Source organism: Lupinus angustifolius, chromosome LG07 (assembly GCF_001865875.1).
Source record: "Lupinus angustifolius cultivar Tanjil chromosome LG07, LupAngTanjil_v1.0, whole genome shotgun sequence".
In the NCBI taxonomy this organism is placed as follows: domain Eukaryota; kingdom Viridiplantae; phylum Streptophyta; class Magnoliopsida; order Fabales; family Fabaceae; genus Lupinus; species Lupinus angustifolius.
The window spans coordinates 11,312,018-11,322,406 of NC_032015.1; positions in this window are offsets into that span (position 1 = coordinate 11,312,018).

Sequence of the window (10,389 nt, forward strand, 5' to 3'; positions counted from 1 at the left end):
TTTCAAAAACTATAGAACAAGTATTTCAGAAAAGTTTAGATTGTGTATATTAGTTATATGTTGAATTTATGAGTTTCAAAGCCTTTAAATAGGCTTTCCAATTAGCCATAACACCTCTATGAAAAGGTAGGAATTGATTGGAATGAAACCATTTCGTTTGGATTGAAAGCTTGTGTCGTTTGAATCTGAAAATTGGAGCAACAACTCTCAATAATCGATTATAGCCTCGACATAATCGATTACCCAAACATTATGTCCAACTGAGTAATTGATTAATGCACAGTGTAATTGATTACCCAAAGGACGTAACCGATTACCCAAACATTTTGTCCAACTGAATAACTGATTGTCACACAGTGTAAATCGGTTACTATAGGACATAATCAATTACCCAAGTATTATGTTCAACTGAATACATGATTACTACAATGTGTAATCTATTACTCAACTAGGTGTAATCGATTACCCTGTACAGTTTTTGTTGGATAACTCCTTTCTCACTCATGTAACCTGTTACTTAGCCATAGTAACCTGTTACTTAGATCTAGTAACATGTTACATAGTATTTTGAAAATTAGTTTCATTTATACTTGTAGTTCAATTTTCTCTTAAAATATTTTTGAGCATTACTACTTGTTGGGTCCCACGAGGCTCTCTCACTCACCTAGAGGGGAATGAATATGTGATATGGTACACAATTATCGTCGTTCGATAAACACATAAGAAACAAAAATTTACACATTATTTAATCGATTAAAGACATACTTAATCAATTAACTCGATTTGTTGATAATCGATTAACTAACCAACTTAATCGATTATGTAGTACGATTATAGTTAAAACAATTTTCTTTCGTTCTTCCAAGATTACAAAGATTCAACCAAACTTACATGCACTTATTACAAACAATTAAGAACACTAAATGCACAATATAGAATATGCAATTATCAGATGATTATATGCATGTCAAGTTAATTAAATCAAGTAATTCAGAAATGTAAAAAGATAAGGGAAAATAAGAATGAGACTCGGCTTTTATCCTAATTCGTTCACGGGTCCAATTGCATACTACATTCAGGCCTCCCCTTCTGATCTTGGGAGATTTTTCTTCACTATGGAAATTCAATGTTCTTGTAAACACACTTCCAATACAAGACGAAAGACACTCCTTTCTTGGATCTTAAACCATCACTTCGGTTTGATAACAGAGCTCGCCTACTAGGATACCTCACCATTCGCGACTCTAGCCCCAGCCTAAGTATCGCTTACAACCAAGACCTCTTACTTCTCGCAAAGACACTTACCTAACTGCAGCTAGGGTTTTCCAAAACCTATTCTCCTTCTATGGTGATACAACACACCAAGAGAATGTGTTTATGCCTTAGTCTAACAATTTTATTCAAGTTACATATGCACCTCAATGTGCAGATTTTACATTCTTCTTACAATCTAAGAACCCTTATCCAAGATTTCCCAATTACATAATAAAACTGTGTGAGATGCAAGATTTCTTTTTCACAAAGATATGACAATTAAGCTCAATGGGTATCTTGCAAAGATTCACCCTTTTCTTTTCTCAAAATAACATTTAGAACATCTTTCTAAAAGATATATAAGTTTGGGCTTAAGATCTTCTGAATAATATGTAAAACTCTTAGTTTTGAAAATGTGTTCTAACCCTTTATTTTTCTCAAAATGATTATTATCATGAAGCAATATGAAAAACTTGGGTTAAAATACTATTCTGTTTTTAACTGAAGTTAATCGATTATACTGAACCTTAATCGATTAACAGGTTTCTTGAAAGTAACAGAAAACATAATCAACAACCACCTTAATCGATTAACGTGTTCATCCCACGGATTAATCGATTAACATATATGTTAATTGATTAATGGTTTTCTAAAACATATTTCAAATGATGAATGGACCTCCTACATGATTTATAACCTAATGATGCATGTCTTTCAATGAAGTATGATTTAAAACACATTTTAAATGCCTCAAAACATATGATCATGTATGTATGTGCATGTAAATCATGTATGTATGCATGTAAGTCTTTTTTAGATATGATTGATTTTAGCTTGTGAGACTTTCATTGGGTTTCATCCTAGCCTTGACTCTTACTAAGCAAGCAACTTAAGACCTAATAAAGATATAAAAATACTTAACCCCTAGATCTTCTTTTTGGAATGTTTTGCCTTGTATAATCTTGAGTCTTGACTTTATAGTTGATACTTTGTTGTTTGTTGATTTTCTCATCCTCTTAAGCTTGTCTTTGAACATTAACCATGTTGTCAATCCTTTGTCTTTATCAATATTTTGTCTTCATCAAACTATGTGTGTCATTTATCTTCATCAAAACATATGTGATGCATGCTTGCCTCTTCAATCTCTCATGCATGCATGTTTGCCTCTTCAATCTCTCATTCATGCATGCTTGCATCTCCAATCTCCCATTTTTTGATAATGACAAACACTTGTTGCTGCTTGTTAACAGCTTGTTGGATCTGACATTTCTTTATTGGATCTGCTTGATGACAATCAACTATGTTTTGCCTTGTTCTTGTAAGTTGATGTGCATTTCTCCCTTTTGCTCCCCCTCCATATGAGCATTGGGTGATTTATTCTTTTTCGTTGCGGAAGCCTCAACTTATCTTCTCTTGTAAATCCTACAAAACATAAACAACAACCTTTCTCCACCATTTGGCATGATCAAAAAGTAAAGTCATATATGAAAGTATATTGCCAAAAGAAAGAACAAAAAATGCAATTTCTACTAGAGTTAATCGATTAAAATAGTACTTAATTGATTAAGCCTTACTCAATTTTTCACAGAAATGTATTTTATATAATGGTTAATCGATTATGACCTGCTATTAATCGATTAAACCCACTCATATGGTATAAAACAGTGCAGGCCATATGTTATTAGCAGAAAGATATACACTTGGTTATTTCTGGTTGCATGCATTTGTTTTTGTATAGTACCACTTGTTTTATATCACTTATGTACATTTCATGAAAACGTTTGCTTTACCACTTGTCGATACCTCTTGTTAATGACATTTATTTATGATATCACTTTCCATACCACATGTTAATTGAAAATTACATGCAATTAGATCAATGCAAATAGATTTGAAAATTTCTAGCATTGAAGGAATAAAATGAGTACATAATTCAATTTTCACAACACAAAACCAACATATTCATTCATAGCATGTTTTGAATACATTGTTCAAGTTAAAGCACAAAAACAAACTAAACAAATTTGAAGAAATTACAATGAAACACCAAAAGATTACATAAACCACAAAACTCCTAAAAACAATACCTAACTAGGACACACTAGACATCCTAAGCTAGTTACGAGGAGGTTGCAGAAATCCGGCGAATGAACTAAACATTAAGTGAATTTGTTGGAATTGATTCTGATTTTCTTCATCTTGTCTTCAAAACTCCGTCATAAACCTATCCTCCATAGATTGTATCCTAGATACAACTTATTAGTTCCTTAAGTAATACGCTCACTAAGGCGTTGTTCCATGGCATCCAGATGAGCTAAACTAACTAAAGATCCTTGAGACAAATCAGATGCCTCAACATTTTGATGTCCCTGGTTTTTCTGACCATGCTCACCACCTTCTTCTTCAGACATTTCTAAATCCACTATGGTCATGTAATCCTTTTGATACATCCATTCACCTCCATATTTATAAATACTCATCTTGTGAATGATGTTCTCGTGGACCATATGCTCTCTGAAATTCACAGCAATTATCTCCGCGCCAGATGTATCGATCTCTAAATTATCAATGACATGTGAGATAAATATACTATAAGCCAACAATCTCGAAGAAGATGACACAATACCACACACCACTTTGAGAATCTCATCGGGCCAGCTAATCAATATTCATTCTTTAACAACAAACATAAGTTTTAGATCATTAATAGTAGGTTGTGAATGATTAATGTTGCGCTAAACTAATATGTAAACTATCAAGTAATGTAAAAGCCTATTTTCTAGGGTTAACGAACCAGCTTCTGTGAGCTCACCTCGCACAAAGTAATAAGGTCCCCTTAAGCACGGCTTATATACCTCTGTAGAGTCATAACTACTTCATTTGTCTTCGTTGCAGTCTCCAAGGGTACCATCATCATAGGATAACCCTCCCACATCCATAAACAACACATCTTTCATCAAAATCAGCTTTCCTTTCACCATACTCCAATACCAACCATCCTTATACTGAAAAATAGCATAAAATTCTCGAACCAGAGAGGGGCAAATATTACAATTTAATTCCAAAACACAAACAACCCATTGTGCCTTTAATTCATGCGGGAATTCAAATCATTGCTCTACCATCCACGCGATGTAAGCATAGCGGGTGTATGTAGGTTTATGGCTTATGAACCGAGACAACCTCTCTGCTAGAAGAGCAGGAGCATAAAATAGGTCTACACCCATTGAAGGATTATGCCTTACTGAAGAGCAGCCTTCAGCGCTTAGATTTCTTGCACGTCCAGGATGATGCAGAACCTTGTTTGCACCAGCTGTATGTTTCACTCTCTTTGGTCTATCGTTACTCATAGTTGTAGAATCAATTCGATGGGTAAACGATTATGGGTGAAAAACGACGTTATGGTTTTGAAAGGGGAAAAGCTTAGTTTTACTATTTGAATTGAATTGATGGGTTGGATGCTTAGAGAGGGCAAGAAGAAGGGAATTGGTAGCTCTAATACGAGTTTGAGGAAGAATTGTGGGATCAATTTCAGACAAAATGACGGTGTTCACGAGGTTAGAGTTTTTCAAGAACATAACCCATAACTGTTGTCCAATCTGTTTTATTACTGCACTTAATCGATTAATGGGATTGAAATTTTTACACAGTTAATCCATTATGTTCCAGCTTAATCGATTAAAACTTTAAAACATTTTTAGCCGAGGTAATCGATTAAGGTAAGAGTTAATCGATTAAGATAATTTTAAAAAGTCCAAGTAATCAATTAAAACACAGAACAATCGATTAAATAAGTCACTAAAACAAATTTTGGCATAGTTTGAATTAGAAGTGTTAGAAAAATGAGGAGGAAAACATAAATACTAGTCAGAGTAATTGGTTACTCAAAGTGAGTAATTAGTTACTCAAACTTAAATACTGATAATGGATTATTTACCCGAAGTAATTGATTATATACCCCATAAATGAAAATTCTGAGCAAAAAGAAGCAATTCTAAATGCGAGTAGGCATAAGATTAACATAATGAAGCAAACATATAATCATATATGATCATATAAGACAAGTAAGCTTTATCAAGAATGCCTAATTCTTGTCTAATTTTATAAAAATGTTCTTTTGTCAAGGGTTTAGTGAATATATCTGCTAGTTGGTCATGAGTATTAACAAATTCTACAAACACATCTTTCTTTTGGACATTGTCCCTAAGGAAGTGATCTCTTATATCTATGTGGTTGGTTCTAGAATGCATTACTGGATTCTTTGTGAGCTTTATAGCACTAGTATTGTCACATTTTAGGGTAATGCAACCTAAGTCTAAGTCATAATCTTGTAATTGTTGTTTAAGCCACAACACTTAGGCACAACAACTACCTACCAATATGTACTCTACTTCAGCAGTACTTAGAGCAACACAAGCTTGTTTCTTGCATGACCATAAGACTTGTGCATTTCCTAATATATGATATGTACTACTTGTAATTTTTCTCTCAGTTTTGCATCCAACAAAATCTGAATCTGAATTTCCAACCAAATCACATATACTTCCTTTTGGATACCATAATCTAACATCAGTTGTGTCTTTTATATATTTCATGATTCTTTTGACTGCAACTAAATGTGACTCTCTTGGTTTTGATTGATAATGAGCACACAAACAGACACTAAATATTATATCAGGTCTATTAGCAGTTAAATAAAGTAGGGAACCAATCATACCTCAATACTTTGATATGTCAATGCATTTTCCAGCTTCATATGTATCAATGTATGTACCAGAATCCATTGCAGTGGCTATTGACTTGCAGTCATCCATTTCAAATATTTTCAAAAAATCTCTACAGTATTTGGATTGGCTTACAAAAATACCATTTTGAGTTGTTTGATTTGTAATCCAAGGAAGTAATTTAACTTTCACATCATAGACATTTCAAACTCCCATTGCATCATTTTGCCAAAATCACTACACAAAATCTCATTAGTAGAACCAAAAATAACATCATCAACATATATTTGAACAAGAAGAGTATGATGATTTATTTTCTTTATAAAAAGTGTAGTGTCGACCTTTCCTTTGGTAAAACCCTTTTCAATTAGAAAGTTTGTTAGACGATCGTATTAAGCACGAGGAGCTTGCTTTAAACCATAGAGAGCTTTCTTTAGTTTATATATATGAGAATGATGTTTGTAATCTTCAAAACCTAGAGGTTGTTCTACAAACACTTCTTCATGTATATAACCATTAAGAAATGCACTCTTTACGTCCATTGATATAACTAAAAATTTAAAGAGCAAGAATATGCAAGTAATAATCGAATAGCTTCAAGTCTAGTAACATGAGCGAAGGTTTCATCAAAATTTATTTGTTCTTCGTGATTGTATCCATGTGCTACCAGACTAGCTTTATTTCTAATGATTATTCCATTTTCATCTGCTTTATTACGGAATATCCAACGAGTTCCTATAACATGTCTATTTTTCGGTCTAGGAACATGTTCCCAAACTTCCTTTCTCTCAGACTAGTTTAACTCTTCCTGCATAGCAAGAATCCGGTGTTCATCCTTGATTGCATCATCAATCTTGGAAGGTTCTATTTGACAAATGAATGTCATGTTTAAATAAGCATCATTTAGCTTTAAACGAGTAGTGACACCCTTACTTATATCGCTAATAATGTTGTTAATGGGATGACCTCGATCAGTTCTCCAATCTTTGGGTAAATCAAAATGAATATGCTCTTCTTGAGAAGATAGAGTGTTATTCATTTTCAAATGCTCAGTATTGGTTATTGCATTGGTAAAAGACTCTTCTATTCAATGGGAACTTGACAAGTCCTCTTCATCAAGAGTTAACTCATCCTTTATTATATGGTTGGTTTCATCAAAAGACAAATGAACATATTCTTCCATAGCTAGATTTCTTTTATTAAAAATTCTATAAGCTTTAATCGTAAGAGAGTAGCCTAGAAAGAGTCCTTCATTGGCTTTTACATCAAACTTGTCTAAGTTGTCTTTACCATTATTTAAAACAAAACATTTACAACCAAATACATGCAAATATTTGATTTTCTATCTTTAAAGAGTTCATATGGGGTTTTATTGAGAATTGGTCTTATAAGAACTCTATTTGAAACATAACATGTTGTACTAACTACATCAGCCCAAAAATATTTTGGGAGATTAGTTTCATTCAACATTGTACGAACAAGTTCTTCTAAGGACCGATTATTTCTTTCTACAACACCATTTTGTTGTGGTGTTCTAGGAGCAAAGAAATTATGATTGATACCAAGATCATCACAAAATTCTTCACAGGAAGTATTTTAAAATTCTCCCCCATGATCACTTCTTATAGCAGCGATTTTTAGTGATTTTTTTTATTTTGAACTCTTTTAGCATATTTGTTAAAGGCGTTGAATGCCTCATTCTTATGAACTAAGAATAGAGTCCAAATATATCTTGAATAATTGTCTACTATAACAAGAGCATAGTAGTTACCACCATAACTTTTGGTCCTTGAGGGGCCAAATAAGTCCATGTGTAGTAACTACAATGGTCTATCTGAAGAAACCATGCTTAGGTTTGAAAGATGTTTTTGCTTATTTGCCCATTTGACAAGTACTACATAATTTGTCTTTAACAAACTTCATTTTGGGTAAACCAACAACTAAATCTTTATTAATCAGTTTATTCAAATGATCCATATGAATATGAGCAATTCTCCTATGTCAAAGCCAATCATCATGATTATTATTAGCAACTAAACATTTTATTGGTAATGAAGAATTATATATATATATATATTATTTATCATCTTACCAATTAGATTAGAGTTATTGGAATCCTTACTTTCGATGATGCACTTGTCAGGGTACAATGCCACATGAAATCCTTTGTCGCATAGTTGAATTATGCTCAACAAGTTGTGATTGAGTCCTTCGACATACAACACTCCTTCTATAGTTGTTGAAGGTGGCTAACCGATTCTACCAAATTCAAGTATTTTTTCCTTTGTTATTATCACCATATATGACATAGCCTTTGTCCCTTGGAGTAAGGACAGAGAACTTATCTTTGTCGTCCATCATGTGCTTTGAGCAACCATTGTCCAAGTACCATAGATTGTAGACGACTCTTAAATTATCCTGCAAAACAGGTTAAGTAGTATTAGGTACCCAATTTTCTTTGGGTCCTACATGGTTAGCACATTTCTCAACCCATCTATAGTGACCTAAGGGCACACCATGTTTTCTAATCATGCAAGTGTATGGTGTATACCCATGGCTTTTACAATAAGTGCATATGGGATGATATTTATGTATCCTAGATTTATTGTTTTTATAATTAAAAGCATGAATACTTTGTTTCTGAAAATTTATTTTTGTTGAGATATTATGTTTCTTAGAAACCTGGTTGTTATAATAGCCAAGACCTCTTCGGTCTGTAGAATGTCTCTAGTCTTTAATTATTTTGTCTAGACTTTTGCTGCTCTTGTTTAATTTATTAAGTTGAAGACTTAATGTTGAAACTTTATTTTGGAGAGTAATGCAGTTTTGACATTAAGAAGATGATGGTTAATTTTTGAATACTTCTAACTTAGTTTTTTGTTTTAAAAACAATCTAGTCAGTTTAACATATTCATCATGTAAATCATTAAATGCAAGTTGTAATTCAGAAGAAGAAAATAGGTTAGTTTCATTTACCTCTTCATCATCAGAATGATGAGATGCCATTAGTGAGAGATGTGCTTGTTCTTCATTTTCTGGTTCAAAGGCGGAAATGGTATCATTGCCTTCCTAAACTATGTAGACTCTTCGTACAGTCCTCATTTCATTCTTGTCTTTGAAGGAATTTTTTTTCATGTTTGGACACTCCATCTTCATATGACCAAGCTTATCACATTCAAAACATGTGAAGTTTTGGTTTGAAATGGAGGCATCATTATTCTTGGTGAATTTCTTCATTTGTCAAGTTTTAGCGCCTTTGTTCCTTTTAAGGAACTTGCTGAACTTCTTTACAAAAAGACTCATGTCTTCCATCTTTTCCTTTTCTAATTCATCTCCTGATTAGCCATATCTATCTGCCTTTGCTTTTAGAGAGATATTTTTTCTTCTTCTCTTGCTCTTCATCTTGGTCAAGTTGGCTGAGTTCCAATTCGTGTTCCTGCAATTTACTAAATAAAGCAGTCAATGACATTTTTTATAAAGTTTTCTTTTCAGAAATGGTGGTAACTTTTGGTTGCCATGTTCTGGTGAGTGATCTTAGAACTTTTAACTTCAAGTCACTATTTGATAAAGTTTTTCCAAGTGCAATAAGATGATTTGTAAGGTGAGTAAATCTTTTTTTTAAATCTAGTATTTTCTCTCCAGGCTTCATACTGAACATTTTGTATTCCTAGGAGAGTGTGTTGAGTCTCGGCCTTTTGACTTCCTCAGTTTCTTCGTGTGTAGTCTCTAGAGTATCCCACATTTCTTTAGCAGATTTGTAGTTTGATACTCTAAAGAATTCATCGATTGCAAGTGCTAAAGTGAGGATGTTTTTTTTCCTTTGAGATCGTATTACACCTTATTTTTGTCTTCATCATTTCATGAAGATTTTAGATTTACTTCCCTTACACTATTGACAAGTGTGAAGGGTTCATAGGGTCCTTCCTCAATCGCGTTCCAAATGTCCAGATCTTGAGATTCTATAAAGATTCTCATTCTAATTTTCCCAAAGCCATAGAATTCTCCAACAAAGCTTGGAGGGTGATTGATATTCTCCCAGAAATGATTTTGCGGCCATCTTAGATACATGATCAGTTTTGAGAATAATTTACTCTAAAAGCTCTTGTGCCAATTTTAAGACTGAGATGATAACTAAAAGGGGGGTGAATTACTTATCTTAAAACTTTGACAGATTTTTCTGCAATTCTCGAAGTTAGTAGCAGCGGAAAAAGTTATGCAGAAAAATATCAAACAAATTTAAGGAGATAAGGGAGAAGAGAGTACTCAGAGATTTTTCTACTGGTTCACCTTCTAGTCCACCGAAGGTTACGTCTAGTACTCTTGTAGCACAAGAGATTTCTTCACTAGATATTAAAAGTAGCCATTACAATTTCTCACTCAGAGATTTCCTTGTACCTTACTCATTGTCTAA